This window comes from Suncus etruscus, chromosome 2 (assembly GCF_024139225.1).
Source record: "Suncus etruscus isolate mSunEtr1 chromosome 2, mSunEtr1.pri.cur, whole genome shotgun sequence".
NCBI lineage: Eukaryota > Metazoa > Chordata > Mammalia > Eulipotyphla > Soricidae > Suncus > Suncus etruscus.
In genome coordinates, this window is record NC_064849.1 from 105240068 (window position 1) to 105265151 (window position 25084).

Sequence of the window (25084 nt, forward strand, 5' to 3'; positions counted from 1 at the left end):
TAAAATGCATTATTTTAATTACAGTTGCCCTGCTCATTGGAAAAATTCGACAACGCTCAGGGATTACCCCTGGCTATGCACTCAGAAATCGCTCTTGGGACCATATGGGACACTGGGGGATTGAACCACAGTTTATGCTAGGTCAGCAGCTTGCAAGGCAAATGCCCTACTACTGTGCCACAGCTCCGGTCCCAAGAAAACTTCTTGAGTAAATTTGTCAATGTTTTATATTCAAACACTACACAGTTATATGGGGAAAAAAGAATAAACATTTGCCTTTCCCCGACTTACCCCCTATATGATTACTCTTGCAGAATAATTAGATATTTTATTGTGCATTGTATGGTCATAGTCTTTTTTTTCTTTTCTTTCTTTTCTTTTCTTTTCTTTTCTTTCTTTCTTTTCTTTTTTTTTTTTTTTGTTTTTGTTTTTGTTTTTGGGCCACACCCAACAGTGCTCAGAGGTTACTCCTGGCTGTCTGCTCAAAAATAGCTCCTGGCAGGCACGAGGGACCATATGGGACATCGGGATTTGAACCAACCACCTTTGATCCTGGATCGGCTGCTTTCAAAGCAAATGCTGCTGTGCTCTCTCTGCGGGCCCTATAGTCTTTTCTAAATGGCTGATTATTAATTTAAAATATTAAAGAACTTAAGGGTTATTTACTTCTGAAACTTTTTTCAGAGAGAGAACTGAAGAAAGATGAGCTATGTATTGATGGTTTCAGTTTGGAATCAACATCCATCAGGCACAAGGAAGTGTGGCTAAATTTATTAACCATTTTGTGAGTCACAAATGTAAGTAAATCAGTTGCTTCATTTCTAGTAAACTTAAAAAACTTCTAGATAATGTAGAAAGTCAGTCTTTAAGAAATGTAGGAAAATTTAAAATTCTAAACAAATCTGATATTTTACTTATTTTGTTTATCTGGTTGTACTTTTCTCTAACTCTGGTATTTGTAATTCTACAAACTTTTAAAAATCATTTTCATAAATACGAATTCAATTAAAAATTTAAGTCACAACATTTTCAAATCTAAAATATTACTAAAATTAAATTACTTTCAAACCAAACTTTCTGTGGTCATTTTGAATTCTCAAATTAGGTATCACCAATGGCTTTGATTTGAAAAATAAAGATAAGTAAGAAATTACCCTTGTATCTCCACATAATACATGAGGGAAAGGAGCCCCTCCATCACATCCAGACATGATTTCTATTTCATTCGCCCATCATGTCAAGTTCCTGTATAAAGACCTTCAGGAACTATGCCTTGTTTCCATGGATTTCAAAATAATATATGTTTCTAAATAACTAAATAACTCAGTATCTCAAGAGAAATTCACATCTATTAGAGCATCATGTTTTCTTTTCTGTTGTAGTAACTAAAAAGCTCAGAGAAATACTGTGGCAAATGATGATGTTGTGAAAAATCAGGACTCTGATATACTGCTGAAAGAACTCCAGATTAGTTTGACTGCTTTTAGACACTAATTGGGTATTCATACTCATTAAAATGTATACAAATATTTTTCAAAAGATATATAAATGAATATTGTTCTTATATACTAGTCAAAATTTGCAATCTACACAAATGCCCATGAATAATTTTTTTTGCTATCAGGTTGTTGGTACTTTGCAGATGTTTCAAACATATTTATAATATATATTTTGTTCATTATTTATTGCCAGATTGCCTTAAAATAAGATATTTTATTCTCTTGTCAAGAAGTTACTAAATATGTAATGAACATGGAATTCTACCCTGGGCTTCATACTTGAAACCTTTAAAGATATGGACCTTCTTTCCAAGGTACCTTTAGAACAATATCTCCATTCCTACCCTGCCTTAATTTATGATGTATATGTGGGTAAATCCATATACATGGTATTACGGAGTAAATTCTTCTCTAATATTAATGAAAGAGAGCCACCTTGTGCTTTAAACATAACCCCACTTTACAAGACACATACACACAAATCTTCGGATAGAATATGTCTACCTAGGTTTCCTCTTTTGATCATCTTGGATTTATCTCCAACATTGATGTTCTCACCTAAATGTTCTGCGGTACTAGGCTTGAGACGTAAATAAAGCAGAGCTAATGCATTATGAGCTGGGTTCTACCACAAGAATGCAGATCCTGTCTGTATGTAGGGAAAAGACAAGAGTAGGAAGAAAAATGAGGAAGATTAGAAACTACAGATAGATGGAGTATTGGGAGAATTGAAGCTGAGCTCTCCACCTCAAACCTTTTTGGTGCTGAGGAGGCAGATGGAGGGCATTGGTGGTGTGAAGGTTGGTGAAAGGGGTAAAGGGGGGTGTTCTTTTGTGTAACTAAAACACAACTATAAACATGTTTGTCATCATGGTGCTTTAATAAAGATATTAAAGAAAAAATTCCAAAAATTCTAAGGTCATTTTGATGCATATTTCTCAAGACAAGATGCTAGAACATATTGTATCCAGAAATTTTTAGTTTCACTTCAACTTTTTCATAGTGAGAGCTGTGGTAGTCAAGCTTCATTCATCCTCTAGCTTAGAGCCCTACAGTTTCATAGATGAACCAACAAGTATGGTATTAAAATACTAAGAATCTACTTAGTATTTCTCTCCTTCCTCCACCTCTTGCTTTCTACATTACTTTGGTTCTTTGAATTGGAGAAAAATATTCATTTTTCCCCCTCAGTCAAATACTTGTGATCCAGTGGTTTAAAAATTTTAGAGAGACAAACTGATAGATGTGAATACTAGGAGAAGTGATGGAGGAGTCCAAAGAATAAAGTTGATCTGGAGATATGGAAAGGCTCTTAGTTCTTATTCAACCCTTGGATCTACCAAAATGAATGTCATGATCCAGCAGCCTTGCTTGTTAAAGCCCATTTCCCTTTTGGTAGAAAATACTATCTCTTTGGTACTGCACTCTTTGCAGGGTGTCATGTAAAAAAGTGAGCATAATTACGTAACTGTGATTAGAAAACTAGATAATGTTAAAAAAATATTTTAGGAAGCAAATTTAATTTCATGAGACAATTTGATTTCTGATTTGTCTATAATCGCTGAGATTTCAACAAGTTCTCAAGTTCTTAAGGAGATGGCGATTTTCAGTAAAAGATAACACATCATTCTATCTGGTTCAGAAAAAGTGCTGCAGAAAGCTACTGATTTTAAGGAAAGTGTTATATTCCTGCACTACAGTCTTCACTTTACCTGAAGGTTTGATCCAGCCAGAATTCTCAGCAGTTCAGCTCCTCTCTGGATATTTCGTAGCTTCCTTCAGTGCACAGGCAGACCAGTCTTAGTGTTCTTCTATCTTTTGGAATTTCAGGATGCCTTGGGAGAAGTTTGATAAACTACATGGTTGGATAATTTATTGATTAAAAATATTTTGTGTGCTTAATTTCTACAAATAAAAGTTGCTTTGAGGAATTTTTCATTGCTGTTCAAAGACTTTTCTTGTTCATATAATTTAATATGTTTATATTTCCACTTCTTTAAGAAGTAGGAACATAAAGAGGACAAAAATGAAGAGCAAAATTGTGTTTAAAATCAAAATGTAGGAGGAGTGTTGTGTGTAAAAGAAACCAAGGAATGGAAAGGCTTTGATCCTGGAAAGGCTGCTAAATTGACTTTCCTTAACTGAGTGGACTGATTGGTACTGGGGTTTCCACAATACTATCAAAGTTTCTGCCAATATTTTTTTTCTGCCAATATTTTTATTCAAGATCATCTACATGGAAGCTCTTGACCCCCTTCTATCTTGTGATAACTCTGAGAACTGTAGTGTACAGGGGATTTTGATGAACTGGAACACATTTCTTTCCCATACAAACTCGAGGTTGAAGGCCAGAAATGCAGAGATTCTGGGAAGAATACTACAAAAAAGGAGAGGAAAGAACTTCATCCTTTTGGTGCTCGCTTCGGCAGCACATATACTAAAATTGGAACGATACAGAGAAGATTAGCATGGCCCCTGCGCAAGGATGACAAGCAAATTCGTGAAGCGTTCCATATTTAAAAAAAGAAAAAAAAAGAAAAAAAAAAAAGAACTTCATCCTTTTGACCTGGACAAGTGATAGCTTGTGGTATGATATAAGAAATTGTTTCATTAAAATTAATGGGCAAAATCTCAAGAAATTTTTATAAACTTGAGATAGAACCAGTTATACCTAACAAAATAAAATTCAGGCTAAAATAATATACTTTAAATAATGCAATCATAAAATGTTGAATATGCTCCCGGAGGAAGATTTAGTGGGTTATCTGTATATTGGTATGCAAGCAGATGACCTTATTAAAGTAGTGGGGGTATGAGGCAGTCAGGAAAGAAAAACCAAAGAATAGTCAGATTTAGAGAAATAGAGAAATAGAGAAAGTATGTTAATTTTTTCTATTTTTTTTAGATATATGTGCATAAATAATATAATGGGGAACATTCATATAAGTCCTTGCCAAAGTATATTTTATTCCTTTCCACCAGGTGGCTGTGCGCAGTCTTCCCAACCAGACACTGATCTGCTTTGTGGGTGATTTTGAATCCACCAGAGGGTCAAGGAAAACATATACCTTTTAGTTTCATGAGCTCTGAGTTTAAATATCTTTTTTTCCTTATATTCAGAAGATCGTTATTTGAAGCTTTAATTCTCACTCTGCAACCAGCTCCTGTCTTATTTAGAAGTTCTAGAAAGTGAAATAGCTGTCCCCAAACAAAGGTAAATTTATATCAGAGTTGCTTTATTCCCTTCATGAGTCCCTTGTCATTCTCTCATCTAATGTAGTTCTGGGCTGGGGCTTGGCCCATGGTGAAGAGTGAGGCCCACTCAAACTTCTACACGCTCAGTTCTGTAATGTGCTGTCCTGGCTAGAAACTAAGTCACCAAGTCCTCCTTCCTATCATCAGACATTTCTGCTTTAGTTTTCTTTAATCAGCACATCATTAATTGACTTCTCTGTTTATTACTAATTGCCACTCCCAAATAAAATGCAAGTCCCTTGAAGGGAGGTCCTTGGTTGTTTGTTTGTTTGGGGGGGGGCAAGGAGGATTGTGCAAGAAGCACTTAAAACATTGCTTGGGACTACACATCCTGGCTCAGGCTCAGGGAATATTCAAAGTGGTCCTTGTATAAGCATTTTATACCAGGGATTCAACTTGTTCATCTGCATGAAAAATATGAACTCAGCTCCTTGAGATATCTCCCAAAACCTGAAAGTAGGTTCTTTGTTGTGTGAATCTTATGTAATACACAACAAAGTTCGTCATGGCATAGATGCTCCAGAATTTGTTGAAAGAAACAACATAAGGAATAGGAATTCAGTGTTAGTCTTATAAAAAATTTTAGGTAAATATCTGTTTTATTTTAGGTACTCATTATTTTATACAATGAATGTTGTACTAGTATTCTCCATAAATAAGGCACGTAGCATCTCCCTCTTATTCTCTCTCTACCATCCTTCCTCTCCCTCTCATTCTCACCTGTAGCCATCATCCATCAAGAGAAAAAGTGACAAATAAACATTGATTTTTTTTAAGAAGCTGGTTCATGCAATTTGGTTCCAATTTTAGTATATGTGCTGCTGAAGCGAGCACCTGGCTCAAGCACTTTAGAAGGCTAGCAAATTTAAGATCTACATAGTAGACTTGAATGTTCTTAAGCTGAAGACATAGAGAATAATTTTGCAGCTATGCAAGATAAAGGTGAACTCTAACAGAATTCCCCCTTCTAGGGAAGTCTGTCTCTTTCATTTAGAGGCCCATCCACTTTGTAATCTGATCATTTAAATATTAACTTCATCTTTAAAATACCTTCTTAATATATCTAGGATACCAGTTGAACAAACCTGGACACCTTGGCCTCACCAAGTTGATACATAGTATTAACCAAAGTAAATATTAATCTAATCACCTATTTACTGCTGAGATTATCTGAGCAGCCCACTCATTCTATTGGCCAAAAAAAGTTATTGTTAAATAGATAGTTTATCCAAAGTCACAGATAACACACACAGCAACCCAAGGCTCGTGACTGCTCTATTTTTTTTTATTAGAAATGTTGTGAAAGGAAACAGCTACAAAATTATGCCTGATAGTTGGAACTCTGCCTCTTTAAAAAAATTACTTTATTTAAAAACATGGTTTGCATGGTTCATAAAAAATTTTCAGGTAAAAAGTTGTTCATAATTGAGTTTCAGTCATAATTGTACAATATCCTTCACCAATGCACATTTTTTTAATTTTTTATTTTTAATTATGAGAACAAAGATGCAAAGAAAGAGGACAAGGTAAAGTTGCAGTTGAAGGACAATCACCCATAACATAATTCTCAGAAGAAGTCCCCTTGCTGATATCTTAACTTTGAACTTTCAGCCAAAGAACATTAAGATAAATAAAACAGAATCCATGTACAATTACTTTGTCCCTCAAGTCCTCAGATTGTAACACATTATATTTCTTAACAGCACACAAGGCAATCTAAAGCCATAAAACTTATGTAACTCCATAAACATTAGAGGCATAGTATTTTTTACATTTCCATGTGCATGCATATTAGCTTAAGTTAACCTCAAATTTTGAGTGGATTTTTTTTTTAAGGATTAGAGTCTAAGGAGCACAGTAAAAACGGTGTTAGAGTGGCAATTGTTGTTTGCATAGGCCCACCAAAATATGAGGGGCATGGAAAGGAATAACCTTGGCCTAAATACAAAGAGACCCTACCCCTGAAGTTTCCAGGCATAAGACCAACTCTAGGCTCCAGGCAAGTTAGATCGTCCAATCCAAGACATTGTCCATAGTGCCAACACACTTTTCACACAGTCTCTGTTGTTGGTATCATGTTTCTGTATTAAAGATCCTGAAATCTGCATATCATACATTAAAGTCAGGATGTGGAGCGTCCTCTCATTTCACCTCACCATTAAAGGGCAATGCCCTGTCCTGTAAGCAGGTCATTGTTGTTGTTAAGTCTTCTCAGTGTTAAGGGAAGTCTCTTTTGAGCAGGTAGATGTCTGAGCAATGGTAGTCTTCCGTGGTAGAGGATTGCTTCCAGGTGATGTTATAGACAAACCTGGATGTTTCATGGATGGCTTCCCTGGTTCAGGGGTGAATGGAAAATGCCCTTTCTTCTGAGGCCTGTGCCAGGTCATTATGTCAATGTTCAGGATGTAAGGTCCCTTTGCACTACAAGATTTGTGTATTCCAATCTCTATTAGATAGAATCTTATTTGTATGTATAGTATTTTCCCATTTTAATGTGCCTATGCAAAAAAGGAGCAATGCCATGTGGCATTATTGGTGCATATGGGGGCCATAAGAACAAGTCCAACAATCCCCATGACATGGTTCAATCATAAGCATTAAACTGGGGGACTCTTTCACCAAAATTCCTTGTTGAACAGCTCATAAAGAGAAGATAAAAAGTGGTTAGAACTGTCACTGTATAAGAGAATATTTAGTAAGGTTTATAGTTGTCAGAAAAAAAAACACAAAATATTCTAAAGAAATACCTGTTCATTTTATGTCTTTTGAAACAGTTTGGGGTTGTTACAATGCATGGCTTTAGTCTGTGATTAGGATTGTGCAATACTGAAGTTAAAAAGAGTAATGTGGGTTAGTGATGTTTGGGGGGGGTGAGTTTAAGGAGTAAAAATGAGCTTTGTAGGGGTGTGGGAAAGGGCAGAATATAAAATGGACATTCTGGATATGCAAAACATAACATAAAGATAAGGAATATTCTTAATACATGCAGTGCTAGCCCCTGCGCGGTTTTCAATATGTAGACTGGTCAGAAATTGCCAGTGACAAACATAGCACAACTGAGCAAATCTCAGCACACCCCAAGTTAGGACCAACCATTTCTGGCCGCCTGGGCTGCCACCCCAGAAGGCCTGGAGGCTGGAGGCAGAAGAGGGGAAGGCTGGGGGCCTATCAAGGCTCCCAGCGCATCCAAGTTAGGGAGAAGGCCTTCCACATGGGGTCTCCCCCAACCCCATGCCGGCTAGAGCTAGCCTCCAGCTCAAGAAAGGATCGAGAGAGAGCCGGAAGCCAGGATCTGCCCGCCCTACACCCTGTGCCCTTCCCACTCTAGAGCTGAGGGAAGGGCGGGGAAAGCTTGGGACCCCATCCAGGAGGGACCCCCAACACCCACCTTGTCTGGCCGCCTCACCAGTGCACATTTCTTGCCACAAATGTCCCTTTTGTTCTCTTCCCTGCCTGCCTCTGTGGCAGATATTTTTCTTCTCTCTCTCTCTCTCTCTCACTCTCTCTCTCTCTCTCTCTCTCTCTCTCTCTCTCTCTCTCTCATTCTTCTATTTTTTAGACACTGTAGTTTATAATACCATTACTGAAGAGCTATCATATATATCACTTTATCTCCTTTCAGCATCCAGTTCTTGTTATATATATATATATATATGATGTACATTAACTATCCCAATAGGAAGTGCCATTGACAATTTGGAATGCTGGAGCGATCTGGATTTGAAGTAAAATTTGGGATCTAAAAATTTCATTTCATTTATTTTAACATTTATTTTCCCTACTCTTGTGGGACCTCACCTTAGGTACAAATATTTAAAATATAATAGTTCCTCCTTTAGGGCCATGGTTGGAAAGCAAATATATAAATAAAAGTGGGAATGCTTAATAAAAGTAATTAAGATGTTTAAGGGTTCAGATGCTGAGATAATTACCTTCAGGAGATCCAGGAAAGACTTCAGAGAAGTAAAGAATTGAGCTGAAACTCAATTCTTTGTGCTGAGAGAAAGAAAATTAGACAAGTCAATATCTGTTAACTCACCATAAATCTAAAAATATAAAGAGGAACATTCTGTAATAGACCTTTGTATGACCATATACGAGAACAAGAACATTTATTCATAAGGTTTAAAAATTAAAAATTAACTAAAATTAATTCTTTTAAGCATAGCTCTGAAATTAGCTCAGGGTATATATCCAGGAACTTTCAAAATATTTTATGAATTCATCTGGCATCTTCTAGCCTAGATCAAGAGTCACTTGATTTAAGGCAAGGGGTGGAGAGATACAAGAATAAGGAGGCTTGAAGAGGGCATTAAGTCTAGGTTGGTGGTGCCAGAGTGTGGAGACTTGGGTTGGAAAGTCAGCATACACAGGAGGCTGGCTTCGGTTATCTCCACCCCTGCCAGCACTGGCCTTCCAACCAACCAGCTTGGCCTGTATTGATACTCCAGTAGGGTGCTACCTGTCTGCCTGTGTCCTCAACTTTCTCTGTGTCCCCAGCTTTCTTTCACTTAAAAAACTACCCATCTGGTAAATGGTCCTAGCACTCTAGTAGAGAATAGAATTCATGGAAATGAAGAGATTGAGAGAGGTCTCAGGAAAAGAAAGCTCCTTGGAGAACAGAATGAGCCAAGCTCATGGCCAATATCCATCCTGGGGTGGATCTGGGGATGACAGACAAACGTTCTGGAATCTTTCCTCCTTCTTCCATTCTGGGTTGGGTTGTTGAGTCACAGATGAACCATATAAAGGACTCCAACAAACAGAATTTTCCACTTATTTGAATTTAAAAAAAAAAACAGGTTTGTCTAATTGGTGTCTGCTGCTTTAGAAACTTTGGTGCTTTCTTCTCATGTTTTGACACCCATCTACTATTCATATTACCCTCCATACTGATTTTTGTGTGCTGTGTGTGTGTGTCTGGGAAAAAGAAGGAAAATGTGAGGGGGAGATCTTTTATTCTACAGCTAAGAAACTTGGTTTCTTGAACCTGCTTAATTTTTTTTCTCTTGCCATCAACTTGACTTTGAGTCTGGGGACCCTGACTTTGAGTAAGCTAAAGCTGTTAGATAAATGGTCTTACAGCTGTCTACTGGTTATAAAGTAAATAGGAAGATAGTGGGGCTGGCTGCTCCTTCCTATCTATCTCAGGCAATCTGGAGCTGGGCTTTTGTCTTCTGCTTAGAAAAGAAGACAGATAGACCAGCGCCATGTATTCATGAGCCCAGCTTCACAGATTCACAACTAATTTTGGAAGAGATGCATGCTAAGTTACTAAAATCACAGGTACTGTAATCTTTTGGCTGACAATTCTAGGGAACTTTTGGGGGCCAGTCTGAGTTCCCACCCTACCAAAGCTCCAACAGTTGCACCTATACTCCCAGCCACCACCTGGTAAGCTCAAGTTCTAGTTCTACAGATCATAGAGTTCCTGGAGCACTAAGTCACCTATGACAATTCCAAATTCCACATCCTGACAGTCCAGTAGAAACACACCAAATTAGGTGAAAATGTAGCAAAGAAAACAACTAATCTTAATAAACAAAAATAATACAGCAGGCTCAACTAGCAGCAAATAGCTTAGGTAAACCTTTAGGCTTAATGACTTCATTGTGGAATATAACATTTTTCACCAATTTTCTTCTATTTGAGTATCTTTTAGCCATTTTATGTTAACAAGAAGCATAAAATAAATGATTTTGTGCCCACTAAGGGGAGCAGGCTTGGGGAATGGGTGGGAAATGGGGACAGTGGTGAGAGAAGATCACACTGGTGGTAGAATTGGTGTTGGAATACCTAATGTCTGAAATTATTGTATTGTGAACAACTTTGTAAATCATGGTATTTAAGTAAAGTATATATGTATGTATGCATATATATTAAAAGGACAAATGCACACCGTTACTGGAAAAAAAAAAGAATGCAGACAGGGAAATTGATGTTGTGTGCATGTCTTGCTGGTCCATGCACAGTGATAAGCACTTTTGGAAACTTTTGGAAACTCGGTGGGCAGGGTTACTTTGACAGATGACCATGTCCAGCACAGGGCAGAGAGGCACCTCCCTGAGATCACACACAAGGATAATCATCACACTGGGGTCTTGTGTGTTCTTGCCTTGCTCGGATTTCTGGATTCATCTTTCCTCCAACTTGCCATTTGTCCCCTGTAAATCACTCTAACTTTGTCTCCATTTCTCTAACCTCTAAAACAATGTTTTCTCTCTACTAGCCACTAGTTTATGTTCTTTATTTCTCTTTCTTTCCTGAGTAGGAGTTTCTAAACTAGCTGCAGATAGGAGATGCCATGATTCCTTGACTTATCACGCTTTCCAAGCTACTCGCCGTGCTGTGCTTTTCTTCCCCGTCCTGCAGACAGCTCCACTTTGGTTAGCCTCAGTCACTGCGTTTGGGGACTGTGCTTACTTTCTTTTGGGGTTTTGCCTTCTTTTTTTTTGGAATCGGGGTGGGCTAAGAGGAAATATCCTGCAACTTCCAATATTTTCCTCTAGGAGGAGCCGCTCAGCACAGATGCGAGTGACACGCACCAAGTCCTCGTCTACTCCGGGGAAGGCTCCATCCCCGCTCCTCGGAGGAATGCGTGGCCGGGACGGAGCTCGGCGCCTCGGCCGCGGGTCTCGAACCGGCCGCTCGTAACTCGCATTCGTCTCCCTCCGGCCAGCGGGGCCCGGTGAACCGCGGCCGCCTTTTCCCACCCCTCCCCTCCCATCCTCCCTTCCCGCTTCACCCCGCCCTTCCCCCCTCCCCGAGCCTGACAGCCCGCGAGCTGCCAAGCAGGGCGCAGCCATGGGAAGAGGAGGCGCGCTGGGGAGCGGCGGCGGCGGCTGCGGTGGAGGCAGTGGCGGCGGCTGCAGCAGCGACGGCGGCGACCGCTGCTGAGCCGGGGCGGCGGCGGGGACCCCGGGCTGGGGCCACGCGGCCCACGAGTCCCCGGAGTCCTCGGCCCCCAAGAGGATTTGAACCCGCGCTCGCTCTCCGGAGTCGAGGCTCAGAGGTAGGTACTTGGAGGCGGGCTCGGGAGTCTGGGCGCTACTTTTGCACCCCTGGCTGGTACCTGGGGTGGCAAGGGACCCCGCGACGCCCATGGGTGCTGCACACGGGCATCTGCATTTTTCTATTTCCAAGGATTCTTTGCTCCCCTTCTCCGGGGGGTTTGCTGTGCGCCCCTCCTCCTTGAGAAGTTGTTTTCTGCACTTGGGTTGTTGTAACCTGATCCACGCTGGCTGTGGATGGTGTGTGTGTGTGTGTGTGTGTGTGTGTGTGTGTGTGTGTGTGTGTGTGTGTGTGTGTGTGTAGTTGGGGGGCGACAGAGAGTTGAGGTGTGTGTGTGTGTGTGTGTGTGTGTAGTTGGGGGGCGACAGAGAGTTGAGGTGTGTGTGTGTGTGTGTGTGTGTGTGTAGTTGGGGGGCGACAGAGAGTTGAGGTGTGTGTGTGTGTGTGTGTGTGTGTGTGTGTGTGTGTAGTTGTGGGGCGACAGAGAGTTGAGGGGACGACAAAGTTGGGGACAAAGTCGCCCCATCCTTCTCGGGCTGCACCTACTTGGGTCGCTTTTTTAGGGTGCCTGGAGGATTTTTCCTCCTGAGACAGTTTTGTTCCAGCCCCTAAAAGTTTTTCGGGCGTTTTGCTCTTTGCCATCATCCCCCGGCCGGGGGTGTGTGGGGCAGGAATTTATCAAGGCCACGGTTGCTGCGGAGTGGCCAGAAGTCCCGGGTGGAGCGACCCGACCCGCGGGGAGGTGACTGGTGACCCTCTGCACCTCTGGGCGCCTTTGCGCTCCTGCGCCCGTGGAGTTGGGGGTCAGTTGAGCCAGGGCCACCGGTCCCCGGGGAACCCGAGTGGGTGGAATCATGGCCAGCAGAGACCCTGCTGCCACCACCTCTACCCGCCCGACTCCGATGCCACTAGTGGCTGTGAAATCAAGCAAACTCCAAGTTTGAAAGAAGTGTCCTAAGCTGCCGAACTGCGGGTGAGTGGGGGCAGCCTGGCGAAAGGGCGCTGTGGGCGCGCGGCGCAGGGGCAGAGGCAGGTATTTACTCGCGGGCGCGCGGGGACGTGTAGCTGGAGATCTGTAGTTCCAGTCGAACTTGGGCTCGGAGGGGTTTGGTGTAGGCTTGCAGGGGCCTCCAGAAGGCAAGAGCTGGTGGATGGGCGCAGGGTCCTAGTGCTGAGTTGGGTATTGGGTGTACGTGCGGGGGTGTGTGTTCATGAGCGGTGTGGTGTGTTATGGGGTGTGTGTGTGTGTGTGTGTGTGTGTGTGTGTGTGTGTGTGTGTGTGTGTGTGTGTGTGTCCGTGCCCGGAGAGGCGTGTACGCGCCTGAGCCAGTAGAGTGTTCTGGGAGGAGGCTAGAGCCTGGCCGCCAGCCTGTTTGTGCAGCCAGAGACCTTGGAAGGGACAGGAAAGGTAATAGGAGGCCAGAGGCTGCAGAAGTTCCTGCAGGATTGAAGTATCACCCCGGGCTTTCTAAGCAAAACTTTATGTCTTGGGGAGCATCGAGGACTGGTGGCAGAAGTCCAAAAGTCGAGGGGCACGGAGAATGTGTCTATGGTAACATACTGAAGCACCCCCAGAAACCAGGACCTCAGTTAGAGCAGCGGATCTGAGCTGAGATTCAGAGGTCTGCAGTCCAAAGGTTAGATAATCTCTGGGGTTACCTTTAGGGAACGTTTGGCCCTTGTGGTTGGGAAGGCACTCACCTTTGCCCACGGACCTGAGCTAGTGTTATCACATCTGGAAGTCTTTTTTTCAGATTGCCAAAGTGTAGACCATGTTGGTGCAAAGTGTAGCCACATCTTCAGGTATTAAATTGCTATATCAAACAGATGACCTCTCAGACAAAGTGGTTGGCTCTATTTGTGTGTGTGTGTGTGTGTGTGTGTGTGTGTGTGTGTGTGTGTGTGTGTAAAGAAATACATTCTCTGCTGGGGAGTTGGAAAGCCTTATGCAAAGAAAAGCATAGTGTTCTCAGACTCTATTCCACAGGATGTCTCCAGTTATTGATGGTTTTTAATCTGAATTTAGAAGGCTGTGTTTTAGCTCAGATCCTTGGAAACATCCTTTGAAATACAAGCTTATACCATGTCTTCCTCTCCTTCAGTAATATTTTTTTCATTTCATATTACTCTAAGAAAAGATGGAGGTTTAACATGCATCTTTTCTTGTTGGAGTAAATATATCACAAATTATAGTCTTGGTTTTTTGGATGTTTTGGAAAGCCAACACTTAATGGCCAAAGGTGTGAAACTAAAGTCTATAAATGCAATGACAAAGTGATGACGTGAGTGCTTTTTCCCCTTCAAACAGAGCATAACTTTGCCTTGCAAATATTTGTTCTAGACAGAGTTTGGGGCTGTGTTTTTGATTACTAGTTTTTAAACAGCAGGCCTCACATTATAAATCACTTAGAAAGGATACTATAGCCTTCTCTGTGCTGTCTCTGGCGCCTGTGTTAACAAATCTTTATGGTGCTTGGTAACCTATGGGGTTGTAATATTGAGTCTCTTGTTAGCTAGGGACATAATGTTTATAGCATAGTGTAATAAATGGAGGCCAGGTTGCCCCAACTTCTGCCAAGTGCATGAAGCACCGTGGCATGGAAACAAATCTTGAAGTTGGTCCAACTTGGCTAGCCTTTTGGTCTGTCTGCTGGTAAGTGCTGTTAATATACAGATAAATCTCCCAACATAGTGAAAATGTGGCACAGCAAATTGTTTAAAGTATAATCAAAGACCTGAGTTATATTTTGAAAAATATGCTGACTTGAAGGTGAAGCTTTTCAGGTCCTACCTATTACAGAGTGCATAGCCTCTGACATTTGGTATGCCTTTAAATGATGAATTTAAAAAAATCCATATTTTTATTTTCGGTTCACTTTCTTTTCAGTGTATCCAAGTATGATCATACAAACTCAATTTTTCCTCTTAAACATCTTTTGTAATCTCTGTGGTAGTTATTTATATAATATGAATACTCACCTAATCACTTTCTGGAATCTTTATAAGAACTGAAGTTGGATAAAACAAGAGTTAATAGTGTAAACACAGGAAAGTCTCTTGTGGCAAGTTATTTATTTTTAATTTTAAATTATATTATGTAAATTATGTGCCCACTTAAATGATTAATCAGTATAACAACTTTAGTGCTAACTCTTTGAGGAACATGAGCTTCCACTGAGGTATTCCTCACTTATTTCAGAGTACTAGAGTTTAAGCACGTGTCATTAACTTTAACATACAGCTAAACTACTCTTCATCCTTTGTACTATATATCCCCAACACTACCATGTGTGACCTGAGCTCTCCATCACCTCACACAGTTGCCAGACTTAGTCTCCAGCCTAGCAGGAAGAATATTACTGTCTTTTCAGGATTTCACATTGAATCTGATATCTGGTGTACCAAAGATCTCTGGGCCCTGGAGTTTCTTGTGAAATATATGTGAGACACCTCTCCCTTTAACCCCCAACCTCATCTATATATTCCTCCCTGCAAATGAACTAATGCACCTCATCTTGGTAAAGGTTACATAGGGATATTCCTTCATGACTGCCTTGCCCATTAAGGAGAGATTCATTTTTAGAAAGTTCTGACTTATACTGAATCAAAATATTCTTTCACCCACTGACCCACTATTCAGTTACAGGAGCCACACACAATGGCATTAATTCTTCTTCCCTTAAGTACTATATTTGCAAACAAGCACTGAGCTCCATCCTGATCTCTTTCTTTTGCCTATCCATGCTGCTGTTTTTCATCCACTATGGAGTCTCATCCTTTTCTGCCCTGAACAGGATGCTGTAGATTCATATCCCTGGCATCCTTCCTTGCATGTGTTGTTTCAAACAACTTGAATTCCTTAGTGCTGGACTTCTTATTTCCATTAAGATAACATAATATTTATGAGCTTTTCTAACACCTCACCACTCTATTGTTTGCTGATTTTAAATCTGTTAGCAGCCATTCTTTTCATATTATCTATGACCCAAATATTATAATAGTTTCAAAACATTTTTTCATATCTAAATTTCCTATCAGTCTGTGCAAAGTGTCTACTATACAGATATATAGACTTCTATATGCAATAAAGATAGCTACTTATGCTCTCCCTGTCATTGAACAATAACTACCCCGAATGCTAAATGTAGAGTGTTCTGAAGACTAGCAAATCAAAATAGCATATGATAGACAGGAAGGAATTCTGGGATATTTTTTAAGTGAAACACACTATTTCTGCTTTTACAAGCATGAGTCAATGCTATCAATCAGGCATTTATTGAAAGTTTATTTGGGCTAAAACCCAGAGTGCATGCCATCTGGACCTGTAGGAGGTAAAAGTACACTAGACATAAATGTATTCTTTAGCAACTACAGTTAAAGAGGTACTCACAGGACATGACTAAGTCAACAACCTACCCTTTCTCTGAAGGTAAAGGGCTCATTAATGCTACAGTGAAGACAAAAATGCTCATTCACATAAGAAGGTATAGCTCACTATCAGAACAAAGGTTTCTATAGCTGCTGTCTGTCTGGAATCAAGAAAAATGGAAACTTGAATTCATTCACTTACCAAGTCCCAACCTTTGTAAAGGCAGGAAACAAAATTGGTTCCTGTAAAGAAGAGGATGAAGACAGGAGCTTGGGATCATTGGAACTATGAATCTAAATTTTTCCCTCAACACACATAGTATCTCTATGACTTCCTTTTGTAGTTCCGAAAAGGATAAGTAATGTCTGTTGCTTACAGGCTAGCTAGGGTATTTTCACATTTGAATTTGTTGAATTTGTGGCCAGTGCTACACATTAGAAAGCTACCTGGAATGATTAATTTCTATTCTGCATATATGTTTGGGCTTTCTAACTATAATGATTTTTGGGTCATCTGGTCATTTTTTTAATTCGAGTTTGGGTCAGGGATTAGTCAGGTCACACCTTCTGCTTTTCCAACTCAGGTTACACTTTCTGGTGCTCCCTGATGTCTAGGGCTGTAGCCAGTAGTAAGGGACTGGTGACTGTGGTGGAAGTAGAAAGAGGCAAAAGTGTTTCATGGTATAACTGGGGAGAGGGTGAACATCTGCTGGTTATCAAACTTGGATCAGGCACATGTAAAGCATTAGCTTTAATCTCTGCTGTATCCCGCAGCCCTGGACTGTGTGTTTATATGTAGCACCTAACTGATCTCCCAGTGTTGCATTCCAAAGACAGTACAGGATCTGTACTACAAAGCTCTGAAAACTTCCAAATGTGGGCTGGAGGAGTGGTGCAAGCGGTAGGGCATCTGCCTCGCACACGCTAACCTAGGATGGATTTCCCAGCCTCCCATACGGTCCCCCAAGCCAGGAGCAATTTCTGAGTGCATAGCCAGGAGTAACCCATGAGCGTCACCAGGTTTTTGGCCCAAAAACCAAAAACCAAAACAAAACAAAAAAACCACCACTTCCAAATGTGTCTGTGGCTGCTGTTAGGCTGCTGCTCTGGATATTGATTGCTTACTCCTGTGAGCACAAAGTAGAATTACTCTCTTCCTCTAAGGCCCTTGTAATACTAATTAATTATTCTTAGATGTGAACTCGTTTAAACATAAGCAAATCTTCCTGGCTGGGCTTTTAAAAATGAAGAGTGTATCCTTAGGGAAAATGCCATTCAGAGTCTTGGCACAAGTGATGGGGAACACTGTGCTGAATCCCCTTTCAGTATGAGAACAGGTACTTTTTTATGTTTTTCTTGTCCGTGGAAAGCAAACAAGGATAGATATATGCCACAGTAGTTTCTTGAAGATTTTTTTTGATAATTTGTTTGGTTGTTTAGGCCACACTTGGTTGTGCTCAGGGCTTATTCCTTGCTCTGTAAGGTCCATATGTGGTGCTGGTGATTAAACCCACTCAGCAGCATGCAAAACATATTCTTTAACCACTTAATATCTTTCTGGCCACCTTAATTATTTATGAAATTAATTCATAATTTTGAAACAAAGGGCTAAATTCTCTGAATTCACAATTGTTTATGCTTAGATGAATGGTAACATTCAAACATAGGATCAGCTTTCCAGGATCAACTCTGTTCAGGACTAAAAATATCTCAAAGACTTTGTATTTGAATTAAGATGAAATTGGGTTTTGGTTATTTATTCAGGGACTTCAGAAACATTTTAGTTTGCCAGATCTTGTTACATATCCCTTATTATAGAGAATGGCACTTTAAATCCCTTGTTTTTATTTTATAAAATATGGTATCTTTATTTCTTATTTACAGTGCATGTAGGGTTATGTGAGTTTTAATTATATTATCTAAATGTACTTTGAAAACCACTTCTAAAAATATTGAATAAATAAGATATTTTTTATTATTCAACAGGATGTAATTTTGATCAAGTTAATGGTGTTTTGGGGATACTTTGAAAAAAATCAAAGACAGAATGAATATTTATTGAGTCATTGTTGTATTCCCAGTAATGTGCTAGACACTCTAGGGGATATAAAAGTATAAGACATGACTCTTAGCTGTGAAACCTAACAGTCAAGCTAGAAATGCAATGCTCCTAATATACTTACTAGTATACTAATTACTAATAATGTCTGATTAGGGAAGAGTTGACAACAATACAGTTTCATAAAAACTTTTATTGGATTATAAATACTAAATTTATTTAGAGAAAAACAATATGTTGAAGCATTTAGGGAAGAACTTATGAGCAAGTGGTTAATATTTCAGAACAAGCCTTTAAAATGTGGTAAACCCTTTCAATTAATACAAAGGCTTGGAGACATTTTATGTTGGAAAACTGAAAATTGAGTACCATGAGGCATACCTGGAGGTCACTTGAGTCACTGGTGACAGGAAGTGGCAGGGTAGCCAAAGTCTGGATTGGTTTTTTTTTTTGGAATCTCTTCTCACTGCATATAAATAAGATCATTTTTTGTGTAGGACACATGGTATTGCCATCTTGATCCTACTGTTAGTTGGGGTGGAAGTAACATTTGGATATTTCTATATACCTCTCTTTTATAAATGTTTTATCAATTCATTATTAAGATGCTATGTAATAATAGTTCAAGAGATTTGGCAAAGACGATTAGGGTTTGGAATATTATCTTAAATAGACTACAGTGGAAGAATTGGCATGAGTTTATCTTCTCTTTTCTTATTTTTCCAGCCCCTTGTTTATACTAATAGTCTTTGTCCAGTAGGTCCATAGGATTTCATGCAACATAACTTTATTTGCAAGTAATTATCAACCAAGTTATTCCCTCTCTACTAGGCAGTTCCTGGAGCATTTGAGATATGGTTGTTAGAGTAACAAGAATTATAGACTTCTAGTGCCTGGAGGTAGGAGGGGAAATACCTGGAATGCCAGAACCAATCCTACATAAGAAAAAGTTATGCCTTTCCAAAGACCAGTAGATTCCTGTTTGTAAGTCCAATAATTTCACTTCATTTATAGGTGAAAAAGTGGGAGTTTCTAAGAAGAGATTATTTTCCTAGAATTAAACTCCAGGATGATAATATCAGATTTACAATTCACTTGTAGCTTTCTTTCAAAGGCTCTCTTTCTGTTACACTTATCTATTCTCACCCTTGAATGCTGTCTTTACCATGGAGTAACATGTTTTTTATCCACGTCATTCACAAGCAAAGGTCATAATTCACTGTATTATCTGAATACAGGTATGTGTGCACATATGAATTAGTTCAAGTGACACTTGAGCAGCACACCTAGAAACATCAGAGATATGTTTGTAATTAGAGCTGGCAGAGGCCTGCTCTGCTGTCAACTGTTGTAAAAGCCTGAAGATAAGTTAGCATTCTGGAAAATAGTAGTAGTAGAGGTTTGTATTCACACTGTTTGGCTTGTCTGATGGGGTTTGAATCAGATTCTGCTATTAACTACTTTACAGGCTCTGAGCAAGTTAATTAAACTTCCAAAGTTTTATCAGCAAAGTAGGGGGTTGGTAATTGTCACTTCGCAAGACTCTTGCAGTTTTAAATGAGTTTAAAGCAGTGCCAGGCACATAACAAAAAGAACCTTTTAAGAAGTTCTGAGAAAGGATGTAAAATATTCCCCATAAAAGGTTGCTTGATACAAATTGTGGCTTTCCCCCCACACTCCTTTCTTTAGTCAAGCAAAGTTAGGGCTTTAATGGGCCTTTGAAGAGTATCTCTTGCTTGAACTATTGAAATTCTCTTTGAGAAGATGGCTGCTGGCCAGAAAGTCATTTCTTGTAACTTTTCTGTCAATGTTCCTAGACTATTACCACATAACAGAAACAGATGATTATTGGTGGCATATGAAATTTGTATTTAAAAATCAATACTAAAAAGCCATTCCTGGATGTATAGATCCATAAGAGAGATTTCTTTCTGCCAGTATTGGGAGAAAATCATCAGGCAAAGTGATAATATTTGGCATGAAAAAAAGGACAGTTGAAAGTTGCCCAATTATGTGAGGCAAGTGTAGGGAAAGGCATTTGAGGGTAAAGAGTATCTTTGCTAATAGAACCCAGAAAATGTTCACACAAACCTGAGTCTTTCAGTCCTTGACTTTGAGGTAATATGCAGAGTGTAACACATAGATTCATACTTTCCCATTAGTGGAACAATTTATCTTTGTTAAAGAATAATTCTCTTAAAAAGATGATATCATGATTTTACTACAGATGTAAAATAAACAATAGTTATTCTACAAGGGAAAACTTGTGCTGATGATGTTGACATGGTATTAGATTAGACATGGTATTCCCAAAATAAAAATAAATATGCAAACAATAAAACTTAATATAGTAGATAGATAATGTAACTGTACCTTTATCTGTAAACTAAAAAATATTTATAATAGTGTGGTATCTGGTAAGAAATCTTGTTCAGACCATCAACTGCCTTAAATCAGGCCTTCCAGTACAATATGCCTCTGATTGCCTGTGTATTTCATATATAATCCTGCTAACTGAGTCACATGTCATTGAGTACCTTAGACAGAAGAAGGAATGAGAGTCAAAGAAGTAAATTACTTGCCCAGGGATTCATAAGATATAAATAGCACAACTAAGATTCAAATACATTTTCTGCCTTTAGAACTCCTTTTCACTTGCTCAACCTCTATCTTTAATGGCTTTTTGCTAGTCTTTTTGTCTTTGGCAAGTCTATTATGATTACATCACAGCAGTTGTAGGCACAGGGTATTTTTTGTTTGTTTGTTTTTGGGCCACACCCAGTGACACTCAGGGGTTACTTCGGGCTGTGTGCTCTGAAATTGCTCCTGGCTTGGGGGACCATATGAACGCCAGGAGGATCGAACCACAGTCCATCCTAGGTTAGCACATGCAAGACAGATGCCTTACCACTTGTGCCATCTCTCCAGCCTCAAGGGTATTTTTTTGTTTTTGTTTTTGATTCTCAGGGGTTGCTCCTGGCTAAGCGCTCAGAAATTGCTCCTGGCTTGGGGGACCATATGGGACCCTGGGGGATTGAACCGCTGTCCTTTCCTTGGCCAGCGCTTGCAAGTCAGACTCCTTACCTCTAGCGCCACCTTGCAGGCCCCTAAAGGGTATTTTTTTTAATGAGAAAGATATGTCAGCCTGGACTCTGGATTATTTTCAGAGCCTAACTGAAGTGAAACCTGGTTGGTTTTTTCATATTTATATCTATATCTACATATATATATATATATATATATATATATATATATATATGTATATACATGAAGCTCTTCAGACTCATAGTCTCATGTAAATTTTGAGGCAAAACTAATAATAAACATGAATGGAAGCATATATAAAGATTAGGCCATTAATGCTGTATAAAAATTCATATATTTTGGGCCCGGAGAGATAGCATGGGGATAGGGCATTTGCTTTGCATGCAGAAGGACAGTGGTTCGAATCTCAGCATCCCATGGTCCCCTGAGCCCACCAGGAGTGACTTCTGAGCATAGAATCGGGAGTAACCCTTGAGCACTGCCGGGTGTGACCCAAAAACCAAAAAAAAAAATGATATGTTTTATTTTATATTTTGAATTTGGAGAGAGAAACTCAATCTTTCATTGTTCCAGCAGTTACTGTTTAGGTTGCTTGTTTCTGAAGTGTAGTAAGAAAGATCTGGAATATCCAGAGAAATCATTGGCTGATTTTTTATACTTTCAGTGGCCCAACTGAAAATTATCCTTGTTTACTCAGGAACTCAGAACATGAAACTCAGAAGGAGGAATTTTTATAAGTGATTGGAACTTAGCTTTGAAAAGATAAACAGCATGACTATACAGACTCAGCTAACCAATGTTGGAATGTCTTTAACCTTTAATTCTAAATCCAAAAAAGAATAGGCTTTAAGAATTTTTGTTTACTTTTTGCCTTGATAGCAAGTTATTGAAAGCCTAGAGTAAGTATTTAGGTAAAACTCAAATTATTGGCTCAGAATGAGATTTAACTTCTAAGAAGATACACAATGACAATCATGTTAAAGTGGCCGTTTTCTCTTTGAAGCAATAGACAGGGATTGACAGAAGGTAATTCCCATCCATGCTAGTTAGAGCATTGTACATATTAAATAAGAAAAACTATTACATTGTTGAATGTATAAACGGAAATTTTGTTCACTTATATGGCTACATTATGTTGGCATGGTTTTAAACTAAGGCTTTCAGTCCTTTGTGTATACAGTTTATAGGCACTATCTGTCAGGGCCATTTTGAATACTATATGCTTAGCCAAATACCATCTCTAGGGAACCACAGTGTGTCTGAAGAAAAGGATATGAAGGCAACACTGTGTGCCCCTACTGCACTTTAAGTTTCACCATGGCACTTCTGAGAACATTCAAGTTGGCAAAGTCTCTTCTTTAAATACAAACATAAAAAACAAACTTAAAATGTTTAAAGCCACTCTAAATTTATTTATACTACATAGATTATTTTTCTGACTGCTTTTGTTTAGGAAGTCCCAAGATTTTTAGGGTAAACATCACATTATTGTGTATAGATTCAGATTTACTTTTACAACTGCTAGATGGTAAAGTTTTACATGTCAAAAAAGTGTGTTTTCTCTAGTGGAACTCAATGGTTAGTTTTCTTTACCAGTTATCACTGTATAAACAATTAAAGTAGTTATGAGATGGAAATATAGCACAGAACTTAAAGCAACCAAACCATATTCCATCCCTGGTATTGCATAGTGTCCCAAACACAGACCACAGAGACAGGAATAAGCCTTGAGTACAGCTCAGTGCCACTTGATACTCCTCCCTGCCAACAGATGCATGCATGCACGCACACAATTACTATGATATATAACTACAAAGAAGGTATACCATGCCTTCTTCATGTTTTATTATTTTATCCCCTATAAATCTGATCTAATAACATATAATTCTACATTTGGTGAAACTGACATAGGGTGGTCAAATATTTTGTGCAAGATCCTCACAGTTGGTAATAGTAGAATAGAAATTTGAACTCAGATCTTTCCAGTTCCAAAGGTACCATCTTTTATGTCTCTAACCACCACCTATGTGGTATCTTTAAATAAATGTCTATATGTTCTTTAGTACTCTTCCCATTAATAGGTGGAGTCCAATTTCCCTTTTCCCTTTTCTTCAATATTGACCAAACTAAGTGACTCTAACCAATAAAGTAGATCTCAAGATCTCTCTAACCAATAAAGTAGATCTTATAACTTTAGAAATGAGAGATCATCCATGTGCCCTGTGGTTACTGTTTAGGTTGTTCCTCTGTTGAGTCATTCCCTCTAAAAGTTTTTGAGCTGTCAATGGAGAGGTCCACCTAAAAAGGAAGTGAGGGAGTTCATAACCCTACAGAATGAGATACCCAGATCCCTAAAGTAAAAGTCCACAGAGTCAATGTGAAAGTTCAGTGTCTGTTGAACACCACTATAAAGAGATAGCTTGGAGATGGAATAAAACCTTTAGCTACTGTTCAACTTCAGAATAATCTGACTATAGACATACCCTTTCCCAACAGTTTAATTGCAACCTCCTGAAAGACATCTAACAAGAACCATCTTCTTCCTGGATTTTGGGATCCCAGCACATAGACTGTAGGGTATCAAATATATGTTGTTTAAAATTGCTAATGTTGAATTAATTTATTATAAAAATTAAAAGAAATAAGGTACCTTGATTATTTAAAACACTGTTTAGTTTCACTAAACCTTAAATTTGGGGACTTCGATTTAGCCATAAAAATTTCCAGGTTAAAAAATAACAACATCATGTTTACCAATTGAAGTGGTCTTTAATTCTTAGGAGTTCCCAGTTGACATTGTTCATATAATGGCTTCTTTGGGATTTGGAATTTTATTGTACAAAGAATAACTGATTTGAAATTTATAACTTAAAAAGAAACAATATTAATATTGCCACATTGCTGAAGATAGCATTTTGAACTTTAAAAAGTCCTCATGGGAAAACTTAGGAATCATTCTGTTATCACTCATGATCTTAACTTGTCAGGAATGTATTTGTACTTTGCATGATTTAAGGAGGGATATAAAGTAAAGTTGAATTTTAACCTTTCCCTAGCAATTTTACTCTGCTTTTCAAAGGGGTCCTGAAAGCTCATAGGTCAAATCATTTCTTGGATGCTTTGCTTGACAAATTGCATTAACTTTGCTTTATGACCTCTTAAAGTTTAATAAATGACTTGGACTTTGATTAATATCTTGAATTTAAGCTCAAGAATTTGTATAAGACTTTGGATATAGTACTGTAAACTCACTTAAAGATGTACTCTGGGAGGTGAAAGAAAAGATATTGTGTTTATTTTACTACATGTATAGTACTAAATTTGGGTTTTCTAATTCCCTACAGACGATTTTAGATGATTTTTCTTTTAAAAACTACATGAAAGTTTTGTATATTTAAAAAACTATTTCAGTGAGGGGCTGGAAAGACTACAGCAGATCAGTAGGGCACTAGTCTTTCACATAGCCCATCTGGGTTTGATCTCCAGAATCCCTTATGGTCTCCTGAGTTCTATTTGGAGTAATCCCTGAGTGAAAAACCAGATATAATACCAGAGCACTGCAGGCTGTGACCCCAAAGCAGTAACAACAAAATAAACTATTTAAGTGAGTTAGACTTCATTCATGAAGTGGATATGACTAGTTCTTACTGGTATTCAGAATGAATATAAAGTAGAATTGCTGGTTTTCCTTGCCTAGATTGGGGAACACAGATCTGACTCACCTGGACTTTGCATTTTAATGTGTTTTTCTCTCTTCAGCTTGAAATCTGTTTTCTAAATCATTTTTAATATTAAACTGAAATTGAAATACATATTTGACCTTTATTAATGGGTTTTCTTTTGCAGG

General features: G+C 38.9%; 1 protein-coding gene and 1 non-coding gene across 2 annotated transcripts in view; both read left to right on the plus strand.

Annotated features, from left to right (window-relative positions):
- The first annotated feature begins 3912 nt into the window (after positions 1–3912).
- LOC126003081 (U6 spliceosomal RNA) lies at positions 3913–4019 on the plus strand. Its single transcript, XR_007493624.1, has one exon. It is a non-coding gene; the product is annotated as a U6 spliceosomal RNA (small nuclear RNA).
- A 7464-nt stretch (positions 4020–11483) lies between these two features.
- GHR (growth hormone receptor) overlaps positions 11484–25084 on the plus strand; it is a 287963-nt gene continuing 274362 nt past the window's right edge. Inside the window, exon 1 of the mRNA XM_049768241.1 lies at positions 11484–11766. The gene's annotated coding sequence lies outside the window, so the exon portion shown is untranslated. The remainder of the gene's footprint in view (positions 11767–25084) is intronic.